General features: G+C 39.8%; 1 pseudogene; it reads right to left on the bottom strand.

The window, feature by feature from the left end:
• The window catches only part of LOC122791412, a 77,719-nt pseudogene that overhangs the window by 40,070 nt on the left and 13,242 nt on the right, over positions 1-24,407 (bottom strand).

Genomic DNA, 24,407 nt, shown 5'->3' with positions numbered 1-24,407 from the left:
AACTTAATTTAGCCATTTTTTCACTAATCTCCAGCATTCTCTTATTTCCACCCCAGTGTCTGGTGCTTCACTTCAGATCTAACTATACTGTCATATAAAGTTGTCTGAGGTGTACTGTAATAAAAGGTATTTAAAATTATGAACATATTTAACAAAATTACAAATACTTTAATTGGCATTGATTCCCAGAGTGACTTGCACTCCATGAAGCTACAAGTCCAAACTTCAGTCTGCTATAGTGTTGGAGGCATTTGCTACCATCTCATTCAGCCCACATGAACCCCTCACAGTCTTTGCATTCTTGGTACTTCAATCCAAATAGTTATCTTCAAAGTATTTTATGAAACACTCAACCTGCCTCATTGGTGATGCTTTTAAGATAGTCCATATCATGGTTATTATTGCAATGATTTCTTGCTTTGCATACTATTTAAAAGTTCAGTTGCTAAAGTATGTGCTTCTTTCTGGCAGACAAGCATTCATCTTTTAAATAATGGAAATGGATCCAGTTGGTACTTTCCACGTCAATTTGGAGACATAGACTGGGACCTTCTCGGTGGAAATAAGGGTGTCGGAACTTCAGTTGTTGAGGACTGTTTCAGTTTTTCCAAAGAGTCTGTGGGTGATGAAAAGGAGTTTGAACCTCTCGGCAGGTAAACTTTCACTGTTGCAGGATAGAGTAGTCTGAAATGCCAGCCATTCAATCTTGCCACTTTAATGGTTGAATGAAACTCCATGCATTTCTGCTTTGCTTCTGATGAAAAGTCCTGTTCTATATAGATTCTGCTGTCTCCCACCTTTATCACTTTACCTTCCTGCCACACCTGGTTCAAAACTTGGTCTTTAATATTATAGTTTAGGAAATGTACCAAACTTGATCTCAGCCTTGGTCTTCCATTACCTATTGGTCAAGGTGTTCTGTGAGTGTATTCTATCACCAGGGTGTTCCTATTGATACCAGTCCATTCTGCTAATCTGGTGACCACATATGCCCCACAGTCAGTACCCTCCATATCTTCAGGGTACGCCTGCTATCCTGATGTTATTTCATTTGCCTCGGTCTTCCATATCCACAGTCTTACCTTCGAAATACTTGATCCTGGTGTCTGCAAGGTTCAGCGTTTGTTGAAGTGCTTGTATATGGGTGGATTGGTCCGCCAGTTGGTCCAGGTACATTGTAAACACAGTCTATTTTCATTTTTTGCCATGAATTCAGCCACCATTGCATTCACCTTTTGGATCGCAACCATTAATAGATACATTTTCTCCCATTTCCTCCATTTGTGTTAACTTGTCTGTGCTGTCAGCTGATATTGGGGCTTGGTGTAAAGGCTGAGCTTGTAGACCACATGGAGGGAGACCCATTGGAATAAGGTCTTTACTTCTTTACATTGAGATATGTCATTTCATTCAGGTTTTATCAGCATTATCGTACCAGGTAGACCAACTTCCATTTTCTTTTTATCCATTTAGTTATTCATTTTGTTGATGGGTTGCAGAGCTGTTTCAGGGAATGTCTACATGTTGCTGACATCACTGGAAGTCCCTCCTGCAATGCAGTATTATTATGTTCCAAAATATGTGAGAAGACAGTCTTTATGGCTTTTGCTGTAGCTCTTTCTCATGAGATGTTCTACTGTTTGAATAGTTCTCTCCATTTGTCCACTAGATTGTAGATGGTGTGGATTGGACATTACATGTCTGAATTACCATTCATGCCCAAATTTTCTAAATTCCTAAATTTTGCATTGTGTACCACTACATCAAGAATATGGAAGTTAATTTCATCATCATACTTGACTTATGTTTGTCACTTTGATTTTTTCAGGGAATTTGGAGTAACAACCCAGGCATGTGAAATGTAATGCTTCCTTAAATTGGAATAAGTGTCCAACTGACTCTATCAGAGTGTACTAACATGTCTTCCTTTTGATTATTGTTATGGCATACATTGCATATAGCACAACTTTGCATTACCTAGGTGGGAATTCAGTAAAGCTTATATGCATCGTGGTGCGATGTGTATGATCGTGGACAATTTTAAATTCAGTAAGCATCTCTTAGTGGCACGTAAGCACTTGCAAACAGGAACAGTTCCATGGAATGCAAATTACCTCATAAGCAGTTGAATCTTATGCAAATGACTCAGGTGGAGCAATCCAACAAGCAGAAAGGCATCCGTGTAGACTCTGTGTCAGTGTCCGTAGTGTACGCAGAATTTTTCTGCATACAGGAATCTACAAGGACAGAAGGGGATGCAAAAGTCCACGAATATAGATATAACTCCCCCGAAAATATTAGATCACAGACATATATGTGCAATTGGTACATTGTGGATGTCTGAAAAAGGAAGGGAATATGTAAAATAAATAATAATTTTTAAAAATAATTTCTGCATGTTTGCACTATGCGCATTGCACAAACATGCTTAACAGAAAAAAAAAAACATGTCTAATATGGTTTTCACAAATATACTGTAGGGCCTTGCATCGGGTCTGTATAATGGTGCATACATGCTGTCACCAAGCTCACATGGCTATGAACCATGTAGCATCTAGAGGATGTGGGTGATATCATGAGGGTGTGTCTTATTATTTTTAGCATTTTGTGTTCCCAGCTGCACATGTTTTCTTGGCGCGCCACATAGCTGACCGTGTTCAAGCAGACAGATTACCTACGTGACAGTGATAGCATAGGCAGCAAACAATTAAAACCAGATATCTTCAATAAATATTTATGACATTTGTATAAGCTATGCTGCTTGCCAAGGCACACACTAAAGAAGGATCTGTAAATTATGTTAATTATATCCTGTGCAGGTGAACTGCATCATAATTAGCCAATCCCACATGGTGGACATAAAGCAGAACTGTATAAAATATGCATGCACCCTACATTCTGATTTTCCCTCAATACTCTGCACCATTGGACTAGAGACTTGGGAATTTTGACTGGGATAATGCTAGGGGCTGCCACAGGTCTGCTACATTTGTATGTGCTAGATTCTGAAGTCAGTATTGCTGATGCTGCTGACAATAGGCCTAAGCCAAGAAGGAAAGAGTGTTCAGGCCCAGGGTAACCTTCCAGGAGCTACATGAGCTGGAAATTGTAGAGTTCTACAAGGTGGACAGGGACATATTAAAGGAAAGAAAAACAAGTTGAATGGTAGGAGAAAGCTGAAATAAGCAAATACGAATAACGTAATGCTAAAGCAACTAAAAACTTTAATATGGTAAGTGCTTTCAGTGGTAAAAATATTCCACCTTCTTCAGACCCAGAACAACATAAAACTGATGCTTATATAGCTTGTAGTTAATTATCAATTAGTCATTCAATCAACCAATAAAAATAAAACCAGATAAAAGTACAATATTTAAACAGTATGAAACCTGCTCTAAAATGTTACAATGTTATGTACATAATACTCAATTTATAAATAACATTAAATATATATGTATAACATGTGTAAATGTTATACTAAAAAATCACATTTTAAAAAGCTACTAGGGCAAAACTGAAAATGTATAATATGTGATAATGACATAAATTTACTATAAGAACTAAGATATTTAGCTAAATATAGACACATAAAAATATATAGTAATATGTAAAAAATAAATAATTAATTGCATGCTGGTTAAAGACCAAAATCTGATCATAATAATACTGAATATATGACCAAAAACAAAGTCCATATTTTTATATATATAAAACTGTGTAAATGTTACTATGTTTCAAACTTAATCAACAAAAAGGTACAGTATCAAATTCGAAATCTTTATGCAAAATTAATATGTTGTCTATTTAAAGCTTTTAATTTTAACACGCTTTTAATAGACACAAATTCATTTAAACCAGGGAAAATGTATGCAGCCGTTTTGATTTGCCAATACAACTCATTTTGTTCTAATAAAAGTTGCCAAGGCCCCCCTCTCAGGTCTAAAAGTGTTTGGTGTACAACCAAAAATAAAAACTCATGTGTTGGAAATTGTAAAATATGCCGAGCAAGAGCATTGTTAACATCACCTTTACTAACAGCATAACAATGCTCGTATATTCTTTGTTTTAGTTTCCGCTCGGTCTTACCTATATAAAATGAGGGACAAACCTGACAGCAAGCTGCATATACTACAGCTTTGGACTTACAATTAAAGGAGCCATTTATTGTGTAGTGTTTGTTATTAATATCGATGTCAGTAGTCACTTGAATGTGTTTACACTGTGTGCAATGCCCACATTTACGCATACCTTTATGTACCCACTTGTTCGTACCTAGATGCTCATTCTTATGCCTTTCCAACAGATTTTTAAGGTTAAAACCCCTTCTAAAAGTGAAGCGGGGTCTGATACCTAGCTTAGTACAAGTGGACGGTTCTTCCAAAATTAATGCCCAATTTTTTATAAAAATCTCTTTGACTCTTGCCGTGTCAGCTGAAAAAGTAGATAGGAAACTGAGATGTAATAATGTGACACTGTCATCGTTTTTGTCATGCTGTCGTGTAATTAGATTAGTATTGGTAGTAATACCATCCTTATATGCTCTACTAGTTAAAATAGGTTTAAACCAACCTATGGATCTCTTATCTTTAACTTCTGTAAGTGTTTCTAAAAATAATTTCATAGGATACCCCCTACTTGTGAACATGGACTTCATCTTGTTATATTCTAAGTCAAAGTCAACATCTTCAGTAACCATCCGTGCAGCTCTCACCAACTGACCTTTAACAACTGCCCTTTTCTGGTGATATGGATGTTCACTAGTATAGTGCAGGAAGGCATTGGAGTAGGTAGGTTTCCTATAAATGGTAGCTTTATACTGCTTGTTATACCTGTCATTAATCAGTTGTACATCAAGATATGTTATGCTATCCACCCCTACTTGATAAGTGAATTCAAGAAAATTGGTTTTGTTGGTAATATGTTGTATGAATCCTTCGATCAGTTTGATGTCACCTTGCCATACCAGACACATGTCATCTTGGTATCTGGTGTACCATAGTACATTTTCCTGAAAAACACTATCAGAAAACAAAAAATTATGTTCCCAATATGCCATGATACTGTTGGCGAAACTGGCACCACATGGGGACCCCATGGCTACCCCTTTGTTTTGTAAAAATATATTCTTGTCAAACATAATATAGTTATTAGAAAGAATTAGATCCAAAAGTGTTTCAACCAGACATATTTTATCATGCTCTACATTCTTGGACAACATAAATTCTCTCACCCATTCTATACCCAATTGGTGGGGGATGACTGTGTATAGATCTTTTACATTGATCGTAACAAAAATGTTGTTGTCCTTATACTCCAAGTTGTTAATATTATCCAGGAAACTCCATGAATCACGACATATTTGTAACTCCTGGTTAATAAGTGGTTTAAGAATACTATCTACCAATTTAACACAAGCAAAAGTAATCGAACCCCTACCATCAACAATGGGTCTAAAAGGGGGGGGGTTCCTAATATCCTTGTGTAGTTTTTGAGTCCCAAAAATACTAGGAATTCTAGGTGCTGCCATAGAAAGATACTGAAATGTGTCTATATCAATAGACCCTTCCAGAAATAAATCGTCAAGAGCAGTTCTAATGTGCCTGTATGCAGTATTAACCTGATGTAAACTAGCAGGGGTATATACCTCAGAATCCATGTGTTCACGCATCTTACTAATGTAGTTAGACTGATTTATAAACACCATGCCCCCTCCCTTGTCCGGCTTCATAACTCTAATACCACAATTGTGTATCAAGTCGATGTATTGTTTGTCCTCAGAAATAATGTTAGTGTGCGTTAATCTAACATGCGTATCATTATCTGATAGTCTCCTTAAATCTATCTCACACATTTTTTTAAAGGACATTAATGTGGGTACAAGTGGGGGGTTAAACAAACTAGAAACTCATAGAGAGTTCACAAGTGTAGAATTGGTCCCCATCAGAACCGCTAAATTCAATTTGCGCACATACATTTTAAGATCAACTATCATTTTTACAAAATTAGTTTTCTGATGGGGGACAAAGGAAAGACCTTTAGCAAAGAAATCAACCATATTTTGATCTACAGTTAAAGCAGTATAGTTGAAAATTTTAAAGTCACTGTGTGTGCTCAATAAAAACTCTGGTTCATTAGGTGCAATCGGTGTTATCTCCTCCTCTTGTTCCTCCGATTGTTCTTCCAATTCCCTTGCCGTCTCAGGTTCGATTGATTGTTCTAGTTGTTGTGGTTTGAATCCCTGTCCACTTGAAAAACCTGGTTGTTAGCAGTTGAACTAGAGCCATTAACATCATTCAACTGCTGCTGGTTAAGTTGTGTTTGGTTATTTCTTATTCTTTCACTTCTACGTAAAGGTTCTTCCAGATGAGCATTATGGTGAAAGGAGTTATTGGGACCATTGTTGTTAGGTACAAAATCAGGTCTAGAACCCATATAATCTTGAATACCATTGATGTGGGTGACTGGGGGGGGGGGGGCAGGGTATGCCTTGTTATGGACATAAGCCTGTACATCTCTGTCAATTTTTTCTTTTTGGTGGCTAACAATTTGTTAATGGTAGCATCAATACTTGAATAAATTCTGCAATAGTCATATTTATACTGTTCAAAGTTGTGATCCCCACAAATAGAATGTTCCATTATTTCAAGTTCAGTTTTAAAAGTAGCAATTTCAGTATTATAAAAATGAACCAAAGTTTTAATGAATTCAGCTGCTTGCCTGTCAAATAATGCTAAAAGTTCCTTATGAAAAACAGATTCAGCAATTAAACCTGCAGGGAAGCGCCACTGTCTAAGCCCTTTGGGAATGATTTTCTTGTCTAAACATTCAGTTAGATAGGCAACTTCAAGCTGCAGTTTGCGACATTAAAAAGTTTTTGGTCAAATGCATTAAACAAATCATTTATATTACTCACATCACGACGTTGGTTGGCTCCATTTTGGTCGTTCACTGTGTGAATAAAGAAGTTATTATGATCCAGAAAACCAGCCATGCTTGGGATGCTATTGACAGCATTAGAAACATTGTTACCAGCAGAACGATCCCCTACTACATTCACTTCTTGTATGGGAGCAATGATAACTTCCTGTGTCCCTTTTATATAAAAATATGGACTTTGTTTTTGGTCATATATTCAGTATTATTATGATCAGATTTTGGTCTTTAACCAGCATGCAATTAATTATTTATTTTTTACATATTACTATATATTTTTTATGTGTCTATATTTAGCTAAATATCTTAGTTCTTATAGTAAATTTATGTCATTATCACATATTATACATTTTCAGTTTTGCCCTAGTAGCTTTTTAAAATGTGATTTTTTTTAGTATAACATTTACACATGTTATACATATATATTTAATATTATTTATAAATTGAGTATTATGTACTTAACATTGTAACATTTTAGAGCAGGTTTCATACTGTTTAAATATTGTACTTTTATCTGGTTTTATTTTTATTGGTTGATTGAATGACTAATTGATAATTAACTACAAGCTATATAAGCATCAGTTTTATGTTGTTCTGGGTCTGAAGAAGGTGGAATATTTTTACCACTGAAAGCGCTTACCATATTAAAGTTTTTAGTTGCTTTAGCATTATGTTATTCGTATTTGCTTATTTCAGCTTTCTCCTACCATTCAACTCGTTTTTCTTTTGATTTTTAGTAGTTTTTTGGTTTTCTTGTTTTTTTGTGTGACATATTAAAGGAACTCACTGAGCTCTTCCACCCTCAACTCAGAGCCAAAGCTAACAGAGGGGAACTCATCCCAGTGGAGACAAAGGTATGTGTAGCCCATAGGATACTAGCTACAAGTATTTTTCAAAGACCAAATGAGGATATAATGGGCATGTCACAAGCATCTGCATCCAGGATACTCCACTAATTCCTGGATGCTATGCTTCCACATGTCAGTGAGCACATATCTTTTCCCCTTACCCCTGAGGCAAGGGCCAGCAATATGCAACACTTCTGCCATGTAGCATACTATGCTGAAGTACTAGGTGCCATAGATTGCACACATGTACACATCAAGGGACCACCATGTTAACTACAAGAGGTACCACTCCATCAACTGCCAGGTCATGTGCAATGCCCAAGGGATTATCCTGAATGTGTGTGTGCTGGCAACCCTGGCAGTTATCATGACTCCCATATCTGGCACACATCAGCTGTACTAGATATTTGCTAGAGGGGACATCCTACAGGACCATTTACTGGGGAATGCTGGCTATGCCCAGGAACCATGGATGATGACACCCACGGAAGAATGCCATAACGAGGCACACTCACAAATCAGGAACACCACAGAGTGTGTGTTTGGGCTTCTGAAGTCATGGTTCAGGTGCCTCTATATATCTGGTGGAGCCCTGCACAGATATTCATACTATGTGCTATGCTACACAATCTGATCCTGTGGAAACAGCTGCAGCAGGATCAGCAAAGGGAAGGGATACACATCCGCCCACCAGTGCATAGGTCACCACAGCCATAGTCACAGGAGGACCTGGAGGAGCAACTCTCTGCTGATGTCCCTGTAGGCAGAAGTAGACATGCCCAGTATGCCCTGGCTTTGGCTAAGAGATAATGCATAGTACATTTGCTGACAAACTAGGGACCTAGGGACTAATACCTTAATCCTATTCACATACAGATATTAAAACTGATGCAGGGTCACTCACACATCCTGTACCTATCTATGTATTGGCTGTGTACTGCTTGCATCAGACAAAGTCAGCCCTGAACTACAGTTGTGTCAACTGCTGCATTTGCAGGGTAAGTCCATACCCTACACAGAAGTCTACTGGATTATTATGATATGTAAGTGTATGTATGGCCCAGGTACATTATGCAAGTAAGTACAGTGGACTAGTTGGATAGAAATGACATCCATGTGGGACTACAGATACCCATTCCACTAACGTGTTTCCATTTCAATTCAGTAGGCCTCATGCATGGAATATTCATGCAGTCTTACTGCAACAGATTAATGGTACATCATGGAAGGGAGATGTTAGATAGTCGGGTTAACTGATAGTCAGACTGTCATGTATCCCAGCAGAACATTTGTTGTTGTCCCCCACCCCCAACACAGCAGTTTTTCCTTGTAACTGCTTTAACAGTGACTCATCAATGATATATGAGCATTTCACTCAGTCTCAGGATAGTAGTATAGAAATTGATCATACATTGTATGTCTTAAGTAACGGAGGAATAACCAATGTACTTATTTATGCAGGTGATTGTGTGATGAATGACCCCCTGTCTGTCAAGCAGCTTCTGTGGCTTAAAGGACTAAGGCAGTCACCTTGTGTGAGGGCATTCATGGTACTTATCTAGAAGTATTCACTTGTTTTGGATGTGAGGTATCAATAATTTGTGTAATGCAGACTGTCAGTCTGTTTGTGCTGTACTATTTTAACCACTGTCACATATTAATTACATAAGGCAACTTTACAAAAATTAGCCAATGTGAGTGAAGTGCAGCAGTGCAGAAACAGGGGCAGATGTCACATTGTGTAATACACAAAATCTCAGACTGGAGTACAGCTAGGTGTAGGTTGGAGTCAGTTTATAACTAGCCAAAACTACCACTGGACATGCTCATACACTTAGTTAAGCCGAGTGCAAATATTTTGTTCCTCACACAATGACTGTTATAATATATATATATATATATATATATATATATATATATGTGTATACATACATATATATATATATATATATATATATATATATATATATAGATATATGTGTGTATAGCTACATATATATATATATATATATATATATATATATATATATATATATATATAGATATTATATACACACATACTCACATACATCTCTGTCTCTTCCCATATATCTAGATAACACGCACACACACACACACACACATATATATATATCAGACCCACACAAATATATATATATATATATATATATATATATATATATATATATATATATATATATATATATATATATATATATATATATATATATATATATATATATATATATACATGTGTGTGTGTGCATGTGCGTGTGTGTATGTCTGTATTGCCCGACATACCCATATTGTGGTGAGTAAAGCTGCACTATGACACATATATAATGTTGGTCAAAGGACCAAAAGTAAGGGCTCTACAGTAGATAATGTACTTACCTACAGCCTCCTGTGCCTGTTGGATGTCACCACACATACACCAACAAGTAAGCAAGTTGTGTAATGTATAATGTTGTGTACTCACACATTGACAGGGCAAAGTGTTTATGGCCACAGACTTGCTGATCCAAATGCAAACAGGCACATATGGCCAAAATGGCTACTATTGCCACATAGCTAAGATAAAAAAAAATTGTCTGACTACTAGGCTACTAGATGCAGATGACAGAAGCAATGTCACTCTGCAGGCCACCACACACGGTTCAACGTAGGCCTTGTGTATGTCCTCTATAAGTAGTTCACCTGCAGTCACTTATAAAGCAGACTTAATCTGTGGCATGTGCGTAAATTACTCTGATATGTAGTGTCTAGGACTACATAGGTAGGAATTATAATCTTACTCCAGCCCACTTACTCTGTGTGTATGTGCATCCCCCCTACAAAACAAGTGTGGATCCCCCACTGGCTTCCAAACTGCAATGGATATGCACATTTTAGCTCTTGCAGTTGACACAGGCCTCCAAACTCTTGTCTTCCACAAGACCTGCAGATGTCATCTACCATACGACTACCAGCAGCCAACTTAATGTCAGACTTAAGCCATTGCATGTGTATTAAGTACTGCGATCTGTAGTGTGTAAGACTGGATAGATAGGGGTTCTAATGTCACTCCAGCCCACTTGGTGTGTTTGTGTGTGTATGTGCATTTCCCTACAAAACAAATATGATTGCCACACTGACTTAAAAAGAGGCAAAGTTTTGCACTATTTTGACTATAGCAGGTCACACAGGCTTCAAAATTCCTGTCCTCCACAAGGTCTACTTATTTTATCTAGCATAAGAGTACCTAAAGACATGTTAATGTCAGACGTGGGACGTGTTAAGTACTATGATGTGTAGTGTGTAAGACTAGATAGGTAGAGGTTTGAATCTCATTGTAGCCAACTTGGAGTGTATGTGTGCTGTGCAGTATCCTGTAAACATTAATTGGTAGTGATACCATTCTTACTGTAGCCAAGTTGGCGTGTGTGGATGTCAGAGTATTTTACATTAACCTAAGGAATAATAGGAACATTGGAGTTTAATAGGCTAATGGCCCTAGGGCCCTTATAATCCTAGCCAAGTCCTTACCCTTATTTACATGATCAGCACCTATTGCCCCTATCCAAGTGGGACCCAAGCAGAGCCCCCCTGGTGAACTTATGGTCATCCATCCAATCATACTGATTGCATCTGAAGAGGGCCAATGAGGTGCACTGTTTGACATTAAGTGGGAGTCTGCTGCAAAGGTTTATTAAACCCTGGTAGACATATGTCTCCCTCCAGTATGTTTTATTGACGTCACACACCAGGTTAAGGTCCTTACAGTGAGTAATCCGTGCACCATTTGATTTATGGATATGCAGCATTGCCAATAAAGCAGGGTCACAGATTGCCTCATATGCAAGGCAGAGTTCACCTCCAAGTAGTCTGTAGGACAAAGACTAAAGTTACAGTGATTTCAGATGATCCCCATAGGACATATGCTGAAGACTTGAATTTCCCTTGTAAGGAACCTCTGTGGTCTCTGCAATTGCCACTGGTGCTTGAAAACATACATAACCTGTGTCCCTGCTGGACAGGGAAAACAGATGCTGACTTTGTGGGAACATGGCTGAAAGTCTTGGCTAGGCTTATAAGGGCCTCTGGGCCAATAACCCAAAATCTCCCTATGAACCTATGAACCTATAACAGAATGGCCATTGTACTCACATATTGGCCTAATGAGGGAAGAGTACATGCAAGTTATAACTAATTCATTTTCGGGTGACATTACCCTCAGTTATGACATGAGCAAGATATAATATCCTTCTTACCACTGTGGAGAAATGGTGATCTAAGGTAAGGTAGGCATAAACCTGTGTGCCCAGGTCTCTCACCCCTGAGTGTGTACTTAAGGTGTTATTATTGATGTGCTATGTGGCAGGGATTTTGCTGGTACTGAAAGGAATGATAGTACATATATTTGCATAGAGTTTAATGCCATGATTGTGTCAACAATCATTTTGTCATGTATGGCCCTCTTGTAGGATGTTAATGTAATTTGGAGTGTCTATGATGGCTCCCAGTTTGCAAGCATCAACAAACCTTGTCAGCCACAGACATTCACTTTGTGTTTGTATGTTGGATAAATGGATTTCAAACCTTAGAGAACACAGGACTGAACCCTGTGGAGCACCAGTGGTTTTAGCTCTGTTATTGGAGGTGGATACCACTGTTCTGACTTTATGAGTGCTATCAGTCAGCCATTTAGTGACCCCTCTAATTATATTACTGTTGATGGCTAGCTGGGTGGGTTTGTCAATGATTCCTGAGTGGGGGATAGTGTCAAATGACTTGCCTAAGTCCAGGTGGTTGTATGCAAAGATATCCCCTCTTCCAGGTCATTGGTGACTGCCTCATACATGTCCACTAGGTTTAACAGGCATGATCCCCCTATCACAGATCCAAACAGTGTAGGAGCAAGTGTTTTAGATTGCCTATATCTTTGTTGATATGGTCCGTGAGGAGTTGCCCCATGGCCTTACAGATATGGATAGTCAGGCTAATAGGTTTATAGTTCCCGTGGTCAGTGGTTGCACCACCTCTGTGCAAGGGGATAACAGTGGCCAATTTCCAGTTGGCTGGGATGCAGCCAGTGGTTGCACTATGATTGTAAAGAGTTTCCAGTGTTGTTGGTAATCCATGTTGGATACCATGTAGGACGCAGCCTGGGATGTTAGCAGGTGCAATAGATGCTGTGTTTATCACCTTAGTGAGGGCATTTAGTACCTGCTTTTTAGAGATACAAGGTATGGGACAGGTTGTAGGGATGTCATGGTGTAATGTGTGGTGGGAACATGGGAGTGTCGTTGTCACAGAACCTGTCGGCCAACAGGTTAGCTATGTCTACAGGCTCATTATATGTGGTATCATTATGTACCAGTTTGACAACAGTGTGAGCCTTTCCTTTTACGTTACACATGTAACTGCACAATGCCTCGTGGTTGTCCTTTGTGGAGGAGGCTAATTTTGCTCCATACTTTGTTTTGCAGGACTTCACAACAACACGTATTTGCTTGTTTATGCTGAGGAGAGAGTGTCACCATTTTAGGGGGTTCCCTTCTTCCTAATGTGAGACACCAATGTCTACCTCTTATTGTAAAGCATGCTAATGGCAGTTGCCCACCAGGCAGGTTTGCTGTGCCATGAGAAGCTTCTTTTGCCCCTGTCAGGTACAGGCGAGTCAATGCAGTTGTACAGGTGCTCATATAAAGCATTGTTGTAGAACCTGGCATAGTTGACTGTTCCATCTGAGAGGGTAGTGCAGTCAATCTATTTATACCATCCCATAGTAGGTTATAATCTGCTTTGTTCTGAACATTTTTACTTTATATGCTGCTGGGGGGGGTTCAGTTGTGTTACTTACTTTGAATTACACCAATTTGTGGTCAGATCTCACCAGAGAGGACCTCACAGTGGAGGAAGTACAGTGGTCACCCATAGTGGTAAGCACCCGATCCAATATGTTGTCTCCCCTTGTGTGGACATCAACCCACTGGTCCAGGGCATTGTAGTTAAGGAAATCGACTGACCTCTGGGCAAGTGAGTTTGAGCATGAGTAATCTACCCAGTTGGTGGGTAGTTAAAGTCAGCCAAAACCATCTTGTTGTGATGTGTCTTGATAAATTCAAGTAGATCCATTGAAGCACAGTGAGTGTCCTGATTCATGGAGCTGCTCCTGTGGCTGGCAATGGCTTGATTAGGTGTTCTAAAAGCAGTCAATAGCAACTGCAGTTTCTCCAGGGAATCATACTGTCTAACCAATATGGATGTGTATCTATCCTTAATGAATATGGATACACCACCTCCATTACTTGGCACGCTTTAAGTTTGAGATCTGAATGTGTGGAAGGAGGTGTAGCCTGGTATGGCTGTGATGGTCTTCACTGCCTTGACCCAGGTGTCTGTGACTGCACAAATGTCTGCATCTTCCAAGGTGGGGACAGCTTCTCCTGAGTGGAATTTAGTAGTGACATTCCTAGTATTTAGCAGCATAACCATGATGTTGTTTGTAGATGGGTTTTTCTCATTGGAAAGTGTTTCCTTGTGACACCACCTAAAAGGCACTGTATGGGGGGGGGGGGGGGCAACAGCCTTGGCCAGTTGCCAAAATCCCAGGGGCAGCAAGATGAATACCATCTCTGGCAAAGCATTGAGGTCTGTTGAGCATGTACTGTAATCTCAGGCTAACAGATAGTGGATCCCTTTACACTGACACCACACACTATGGCAATCATTGATATCAATCTTTTTCCGTTTGTATGAAGCCATCGTCCTAGGTGATGGTGAAATGCAGATCAAGGCCAAGGGCATACCTGCCTGAAACACATAGTCTGTCAGCCCAGTCATGCCTCTGCATACAGTCCAGAATGGTATGTCTCAAGTCATAAACACCAACAGAAACTATGACGTAGTCATAACAGTACCTGATGTTGACAGACTTGAGTGCATGTGTGATATGGCGTATCCGGGCACCTCACAGACAGCTGACCATGACCTTTTCCTTATGTAGCCTGGTGAGAGAGACATCGCTGTGTCTCATGATGTAAGCACCTATTTGTAATATGTTTGATTTTATGTTTTGCCTTAGGTGTTTGCCTGGTGAGATAGTGGTGCATGATCTGTAATGTGCACTGTGTTCTGCAGAGGTATGATCATGGGTAGCGTGCTTGCATTTGGGTTTCAGAGGTGTCTGGTGTTTGCGTATCTGTCTGGTAAGGAGCTTCACACATGTAGGTATGTGTAATGTGGGTTTGGGTGGTGTAGGATGGCCTCCTTCGAGGCATTTACATCTCTGCAATCATGGCCACAGTCATTGGCCTCTTACTGACTAAATTTGCATTAATTGTAAATTAGGTGCTGTCACTAAATCCCACACTGACTCAGCAGTTATCCAGGATGGTGTCACATAGACATTCAGTTGTTGTCAGAACCATGTACTAACAGTAAATGCCAAGGAATGCACAATACTATCCCCTGGGAAGTCATCCACCCCTGGTAACTAATGTATTGACTGCATACCTCCAACAGCTGACCCAGTAGTCAGGGACTTATGGACACATAAATAGTGATATAGGTTGAGAATATTTGGGTATGCATTCTATGTAACGCAACCTATAAACAAAGGTATGGCATGTAAATCAAACACAGTCACTGTTCCGCTGTATTCAGCATTCATCACACCTACCATCTACAGAGGTTCCACAGTAAACCAATACAGAGTGTACATAGCATGTCCTATGCAAACCGTGTCAAGCCCATAGCTGTGTATTTTATCTCTGACATGCTTTGGAGAGGAGGTGAATGCTTGCTATACAGGGAGGTGTCAGACCCTACTGTGCATCTCCTGCATATCCAAGAAAGGACTAGTACAAGAATTACCTCACCTACATACCTACAACTTGACTGTGGTATAAACAGGACATGCTGGGCAGACAGGCATGTAGCCCAGACACTACACCCAATATGTAACAGGCACCCAATGCATGTGAAGCACAGTTCCACCCTAACGCAAATCATGTGCAAGTTACACAACAGGATGAGGAGCATGACAATCATAACTGCTTTAGGACAAATGTCTCTAATGGGCACAGGGAAACTGTAGATGGTTCACCTTTCACTCCCCAACTTATCCAAGTGTCAGCTCCCAAAACCCTACTTACACTTATCAAGTGTATCAGACCTTGTCAGAGTTTGGGGATGCATGGTTAGAATGAAAGACACCCTTGTTTTTGTTAGTCTATTATACACAAATGAACCCATAGAGCCATGCAACTATACTGTTTTACCTTTCTGATGACATTTTCTTCTGTGCTGTCATTCCATCCTGTGCTCTGATATTGATAGGTTTATTGTAGACCTGAACCCATACATGTCTCCTACACAATCCTGAAAGTGAAACGTAAACAGTGCCATGAGACACCTTTCATTGTGTGACTACACAGCCATTACAACAGCATCCAATGTAACATACACAAAATAATGTGGTTTACACATTACAAATGGCAACGTTCAAACTGTGTGACTGACCAGTACAAGTAACATGTCAACGGCAACAATGGATGAAACATATACATATTAATTTAGGTAGTCACCCTGTGCACTAGACACAAAGCATCATTAACCAACATCAATGACAATGATGACAAGGATATGGCACAGATATCATCACTTGCACAGGGTGTTGTATAGGATGCAGGAGGCCTAGACTGACCCAATAGGTTGACAAGCGTGTGCGTGAGGCAGAAAGGGGATCAGGCAAGATGGACCATGTAAATGTGGAGTGTGTGTCTGTAGGTGACCTGAGTGTGACAGTGTTGTGTAAGTGTCTGCATGAACACAGCCACGCTTAGTGCTAGCCCTTCATGAATGTATGTCAGACAGCTTTGAGCCATGCATGGTAGAGCTGACAGTTCATCATCTCCGCTCCTGAACATGAGAAATGCCTCTGCCAGGAGTTGCACTGGCACATCCATGCCCAAGGTCAGATGCTGGGCTAGTACCTGAGGGTGACTGCTGTCTGCTGGGACTGTGTCCTCCATGGGACTGTCCAGGACCACGAGCCCATAGCCTGCCACATCTTGGTGTGGACAGCACACTCCCCTCTGGAGCGCTAGATTTACTGCCACTATGGGAGCATGATTGTGCATGGCCACATGGACTCTCAGCAGATGTAGTTGCTGACCTAAGTCCATGACTCTGATGCACAACTCCAACCAGACATTCCATCACAGACAATGGGCATTCCAAGCAGATAGTGTGTGATAGTGTGCTATCTGTCTCAGACCAACGTCTTTCCACTGCGTCAGTCAACCAATCCAGGATATCAGCAATGCGATGGAGGCATTCATGGATGTCAGACTGTGTTGCATTCATAACCCTGAGCATTTGTCTGGAATTCCTTTCAGAACATGCCTGTGCCTCCATGATAGCCCTAAATATATGCCAACTGACATGATGAGACACCTGCAACAGGTGGTGGAGGGACAGCAGGCCTCCTACGAGCAGTCTACTCAATCCACCTGTGTGGAACCTTGCCAATTGTTTGGCTATGGCCAGTTTCAACACTCACTGCCACCATAGTAGCCACACTTCCCAGTTCATTGTCCCCATCCTCCAACTGTCAAATATCTGTGGCCTCAGGGGACTGGGTATGTGTAGGCATACTGACTGTGCACAGTGATAATGAAAGCAGGCAAGGGGTGTAAGCCTCTGTGACAGATTCAGCCTCTGCAACCCCCAGCTGTGTCTCACTTTGGCCAGCATCATCATCAGAGTCTGAAGGGACACTGACTGCAGGTTGTGGAGGGGGCAATGACCAACCTCCCAGGTCACCTGTGATATAAAGGGGAAATAATCACATTAATACCTGCACTACTATGCTCTGCAGTACTATGTTCCAATATATGTTAAGCTGTATACACTGCTGTCACTATTACAGACTTGTACAAATCACAATCTGAGATAGTAGGACCTGAGATCATTAATTTCTAACCCACATCTGTAAATATTTCAGAATAACAGCTCTTTAAACTGGATTCTCATGATCAATACATAAATTATGTACACTGCTGACATTTTGAAGAACTCTGACCAGTTTACAAGTATGGCCATCTGATAAGTCCTGTCAATACTGTGAAATCAATCACAAGGCCAAGGTATGACCACAGTGTGTACAGTCAGAACATATCTCCACATTTTTCAGTCATGAAGACAGTACATATATCCAGCCAGCAGGCCTGGGATGACACTTTAGCTAATAACTTGAAGTAAATCTACATCTGTGACAAAAATGTTTTATGACTACCAGCAGCAGGGGCATGGCCTCTTCCTATTCTTGATGGTCCTTAAAAACAATTGAGGGAGAGGTAATGTAAACAGCACCACATGTTACAGTATAACACTGGTAGTATGTCCAAATATCCTCCAGTTACAGTAGCTGCTATGATAACAGGTATGTGGGTCACAATCTCTGCATGAGCTTAAAACTGCAAGTAACCTACTTCCCCCCACCCCATAAAACACGTGGCACCCACATAAAACTATGTACAGCCTGACACACTAAATGTTACAGTATTCTGATGCTGATTTAACTAAACATACCTGGATGCTTCTCTTGTGTGGAAATGGTGGCACCCACATCCACAACATATGGTGTGATGGAAGCCTGGGAGCTGTCCTGTGTTGCAATGTTCACCAGAAATTCCTCAGTGGCTGTCAGAGGTTGTTCCATTGGGTCCATGACACTGGATAGAAAACTGATTTCATCAAATGGCCTTTACACCAAAAATGCTGTTGATCGAAATCAGTTTTGTGGTGGGCTGCCCCCCCCACACTTCCCGCCAAATATATATACAAACTCCGAGATCACACTACAGTGAGGAAAGGGCATATTGTCCGATATTCACTGTACCATGATCTCACAAAACATATTTCTATCAATGGCATTTTCAGTGTAAAAGCCATTTGATGAAATCAGTTTTCAATCCAGTGTCATAGACCAGCTCCATTGCAGGCCCACCACCAGTAACCTGATGATCCCTGGCCACATCCACTGCCCTTCTGCATGCCAAGTGGATCATGTCTGTGGCATAGTGTTGCACCTGCTCATATGTGAGATTCTGATGCCCTGCAGCATTTATGTTATGGACCTGTTCATCCTACAAGGCTTGTCGCTCCTGCCTATTTGCCCTCCCTCTGAACAGCAGGACTTGGTAGTGTTGTCATAATGACTCAATAATGAGGTTGTTTTCCACCTCAGTGAAAGGTGGGTGATATCTGGCATGCACGTTATCACCTGAAATAATGAGAACAAATGTCAGGATCATATAAGTGGGTGTACAGTATGTACAGATACAGCAATTAAGGAAGGCTATCAGTATTCCCTGTTTCATTATACATGTCATATGCAACAGTGTAGCAATCATGCAAAGAGTGTGGAGGCAACTAGGAAATAGCAATAGTGACCTACTCCTGTTTGTGCCATGACAGATACTCACATATGATCACACACCCAACATAGGAGTCCACTTGTAGTGTGGCCCATAGCAGGAAAGCCCCCTCCGCCATAACATATGTTTACAGTTCAATGTCAACACATGGCTGTGTAGTATTACAACTGCCAACAAATTATTTATTTTTACTTTATTTTATTTTACATTTGTTTACCAGGGAGGTCCGACTGGACAGACCTGTTCGTTTTCAGTGGAGGTCCGGGGAGAAAAGCTCCAGAACAATTGCTAACATAATATACATAATATATTTACATGAGCATTGTGGTTTAGACATACAGTTATAAAATATAGCAGATAATAACATATGATTGCATCAGATATTTACATAAGCATAGTGGTTTAGACATGCAATTAAAAGTATAGCAGGTAGTAACATATAATTGTTGCTCATACAGTATGTTAAGTAGAGATAATCTTGAAGATGCAATGAAGACAAGAGAAGAAAGGAAAAACTAAAAACACTAGCCAGTCTGTCAAAGGAGGAGAATATAGACAAGTTCATATGAGGTTCATTGACATTTTAAGGTAAAGTTTTTCAACTTAGTCTAGGGGAGAGTCAGTGGGTATAGATGGGACAGTGGGGAGTAGGCGGTGGTGAGTTGTTAAGTAATGTGTGTAATATATAGTGCATCTGTGGGAGTTTTAAAGAGGAGGTTGGATAGTGGGTAGGGGAAAGGAGTTAGAATATGTCAGCCAGGTGCTAGGCAGTTACAAGTAATGTGTGATAATACATAGTACATCTGTGGGAGTTTTAAAGAGGAGGTTGGATAGTGGGTAGGGGAAAGGAGTTAGAATATGTCTGCCAGGTGCTAGGTAGTTGCATGTCCAGGAGTTATTTAGGTGGGAAATAAGCTGTTTTCTGAAGATGGTTTTGTTAGGTTGCACCCTGATTTGTAATGGTAGGGAGTTCCCAGTCTTGGCAATGTTGCCCGAATACAGGGAGGCACCAGAGCTGTAATGGCTTTTGGAGATTGCGATTAGTGCCTTGTTTTTGGATCTAAGTTCTCGGTTATTGGAGTAAGTGATCAGGACTTGTGAGGCTGGAGTTTTGTCAGGTTGGTACAGTATTTGGTGGGCTAGAAGAAGTTAGTTTATCGCTAAAGTGTTTGGGAGTTCCAGCCAGGAAAGCTTATTTTAGGGCTTGACAGTGGTGGGTGCAGTAGGAGGAGTTTGTGGCAAATTTTGCTATTTTGTTGTAGCAAACAACAACATACTGACAGCTTCTTTAAATTGCCCTTGTTTACATTAATTAGGACAGGAGAAGCTTAAGTAGGGTAGAGAGAAAATGGGTATGAGCTAGGGTAACTTTACTGTCGCAGGTTAGGAAGTGTTTACATCTGTAAAGACTACCTAGTCTTTTGTTGACCTTGGTTATTGTATGAGCTATGTGCTTGTCAAATTTCATATTATTGTCAATAATGAACTCTAGTCATTTGTTTTGTGTGATGGGAAGATAGCGGTATTATCTGGTGCAGAAATAGAGAACAGGGGGGTAGGTACTGCTCCTTTGGAAGGATGGAAGAGCATAAGTTGGGTTTTTTTAGGATTTAGTATTAGCTGGGAGTTTGTTAGTCAGGTTTCAATGGATATAAAGGCTTCTTGAGTCTTGATGTGAAGTTGTTGAAGGGTGGGGGCAGAGCAGATTAAGGTGGAGTCGTCAGCGTATTGAACTGGGTTTGCTAGAGGGGTGGCTTTGTGAAGATTATTTGTAAATATAGTGAAAAGTAGATGTCCTAGGTTTGATCCTTGGGATACTCCTAGTTTTACAGGAAGTAGGGGGAAAGGGAATTTTTCCACGTGAAACCATAACAGAGTAGGGGTAGTTAGTCTTAATTATGAGAGTGATGTTAGTCGTTTTGTATGGGAGACTGTATCAAATGCCTTTCAGAAGTCAAGGAAAACTGCAGATACTAGTTGGCCGTTGTTGCATTGCATATTTACTAGGTTACTAAAATGGATGTGTGCAGTGGTAGTACTATGGTTGGGGTGGAATCCTTGTTGAGTTTCAGCAAGAAGATTGTTGGAGAGGAGATGTGTTAGGATCTGGATGTGGATACATTTTTCCAGTATTTTAGCCAGTGGGGAAAGTATAGCTATAGGGCGGTAGTTTGTTAGGTCAGTGAAGGTGCCCCCTTCATGTATTGGTATAATGTAGGAGATTTTCCAGAGAAGTGACACCTTTTGTTCTGAGATTGATCTGTTAATGATTATAGAGACTAGGTAGGAAAAGGCTTTGGTGGCTTTTTGTAGGAATTTGGCAGGTAGTTTGTCTACTGCAAGGGTGGTGGGTTTAAGTCTGGTTAGGTGTCTATAGATGGTGTAAGTTGGTACAGGTTGAAGGGTGAAGGAGTTGGCGTTATTTTATGAGTTATATAGTATAGTGGGGGTTGAGGAGGGTGGGTCTGTTGACAGCTTTCATATAGGGTTGGTAAGGAACTCATTTAATTGGGTGGCTGTTTTTAAACTATTTAATATATTTATCAATAATTTCCAGCATTTTATACCAAAAGCTAAACTTGTCCAATATGCTGATGACTCAACTATCATTTGTTCTTCCAAGTCCCTCGCAAATCTCATGCAAGTAACTCAAAATGCCTTCACTAGTACTGAGTCTTGGTTGTTAAACAATTATCTATCTCTCAATCCATCCAAAATTAAGATCATGATTTTCACTCCATCAAGACACATTAAAATTAACAAGAACTCCTTCTTGATAGTCATCCAAAATAAGATTCCCATCAAAAATAGCTCCTCATACTAAGCTACTTAGTGTTATAATTGATGAACACTTAAAGTTTGTCATTCATCTGCAAACTAATATCAAGAAAACCAATCAAAAACTTGAAATGCTGTATCGTCATAATCGTTTTTTCACTCCTACAACTAAACTTACCCTTGCTGTTACTTACCTATGTCCCTCTCTTATGTATGGAGCTCCTCTTCTTACTAACCTTCAATCCTCTCTAAAGGCAAAACTTGAATCCTGCTACAATAAAATCTATAAGTTTGCTACTGGTTCCAAATCCTCATCTCACCACTGTGATTCCCTTCACTCCCTAAATTGGCTAGAACTTCCTAACTATCTCTTTTATATTCAACTTTGCACCATGCACAAACTTTTCTTCAATCCCTCTAACTGTTCTTCCCTCTCTTCTATCTTCATCCTTCATCTTCCTGGAAGATCACTCAGATCAAAAACCAAAATCTCCTTGAAGTTTATAAAGACAGACGTAGTCCAGGACAACTGTTATTGTCATTTTCTCTAACACACAAATGGAATTCTCTTCCACCACTTATACAAACTATTCAGAATCACTCCATTTTAAGACTTTACTTCATTCCTACCTCTCATCTAACTGTGAATGCTCCTGCTCTCATCCTACCTAACTTTTATCTATTTTTCCTATTTTCTATTAGTCTGCAGAAGACCATTGTATTCCATGTAATCGTAGCATATTTTGTTATGGCATATGCCACATAATGACTTGTTATTAATATTTCTTTGCCAATTCTATGTCTTTTTCATCTTGCTACTTTTGTATTGTTATTTAATATTGTAATACTGTATGTGGAGCTTTTCTCCCTGGGCCTCCATTGAAAAAAGGTTCTTTTTGGCCCAATGTACTTTCCCGGTCAACAAAGTGTAAATAAGTAAATAAAATAAATAGAGGTGGTGTCTATGTCTGGATGAGGAGTTGGTGATTTACCTGGTTGGAGAATACTGTTTATAGCAACCCAGAACTTGTGTGGGTTGGTATTGTGCTTAGTTTGATTAGGAGTAGTTTTGTTTTTGCACCAGGTCTCCCATGGTTTGTCCCTTTGTTTCATAAGTTGCCTAGAGTGCTTGGTAAGCCATGGGGCATAGATGGTTTTAGTGCAGATCTATCTTGGTGGGGCAAGTTGGTTGAGAATGCCTAAGAAAACTGTGTTGAAATACTAAACTGCTTCATCTAGAGGAAGTGTTAAAAGTGGGGACCAGTTCGAGTGTTTAAGGGCTGTATTAAGGTCATTAGCCCTGAAATTTTTTAGTGTATCTGATGTGTTTAAGAGAGCTAGTTCTAGTGAGTTTAGTTTGATCTCTGATGAAGAAGGTTGGGAGGTGGTCACTTAGAATGTTGGGTAGTATACCAAAATTATGAGTGGAAGATGAGCAATGGGTGAGAATCCAGTCTAGTATTGATTCTTTTTTTGAGGTTTTGTCTGCCCTAGTAGGAGTTTGTATAAGCTGTGAGAATCTGTAAAGGTTAATATGATTTGAAGGGTGGGGTGTGTTAAGTGAGGTCCAATCGATATTAAAGTCGCCTAGTATAATGATTTCATGGGGGAGGGTTTTTGATGCTCAGTGGAAAAGAGATTCTAGGGTTTTGATATTATCTCCTGGATGGATATATGATCCTAAGATATATAGCTGTTTTTGTGTATTTAGTCTTACCTTAGCAAGTATGATCGCTGCATTATTAAATGCAGGGATTTCTATGTTAAATAGTTTAACAATGAAGTTGTTCTGATATAGGTGAGGGACTCCACCTCCTCTTTTAGCTGTACAGTCTTTTCATAGTATGGTATAACCAGGGGGAAGTATTTCTTCATTTTAATGTGTGGTTTGAGCCATGTTTCTGTGAGGAAGATGATGTCAGGTAAGTATAATGCTATAGTTACATGGAGCTCAGTGGTTTTGTTAAGGATGCTTCTTATGTTATGATTTATTATTAGAATATAAAATGTTTTCTTTAGGCTTGTATTGTTTCTAGGATGATTTTGGTGATTTGTTGGACTTGTTATTGAACCTGGGTTGGGGTTGATATTGCCACTGCATAGTAGATGAGAGGCAATGTCTATTATGGTTTGTAGGTATTTGGAGAAGGCTAAGTCACATTGTATGGATACTCTAGATTTGCTTTGATAATGGAGGAGTTTGTATGGGTGTAGGTCATAGGTGGTGTGGTTAAAGAGTGAAGTTGAGACAAGTAAGGGGTGGTTAGTGAATGTTGGTGGTGAGGTTGAGGTGGTGACTTATGTTGGGGATTGTAATGTTGTTGAAGTAGGGTGAGATTAGATGGGCTGTGATGGTGAGTGCTAGTGTTAGAATTATTTGATGAGAGTATGTTTGGTTTGTTAGAAGTGGTAGGAGTGTATA

Source organism: Protopterus annectens, chromosome 17.part0 (assembly GCF_019279795.1).
Source record: "Protopterus annectens isolate FY-2018-M chromosome 17.part0, PAN1.0, whole genome shotgun sequence".
NCBI classification, from domain to species: domain Eukaryota; kingdom Metazoa; phylum Chordata; order Ceratodontiformes; family Protopteridae; genus Protopterus; species Protopterus annectens.
This window is presented reverse-complemented; position numbering and strand designations above follow the sequence as displayed.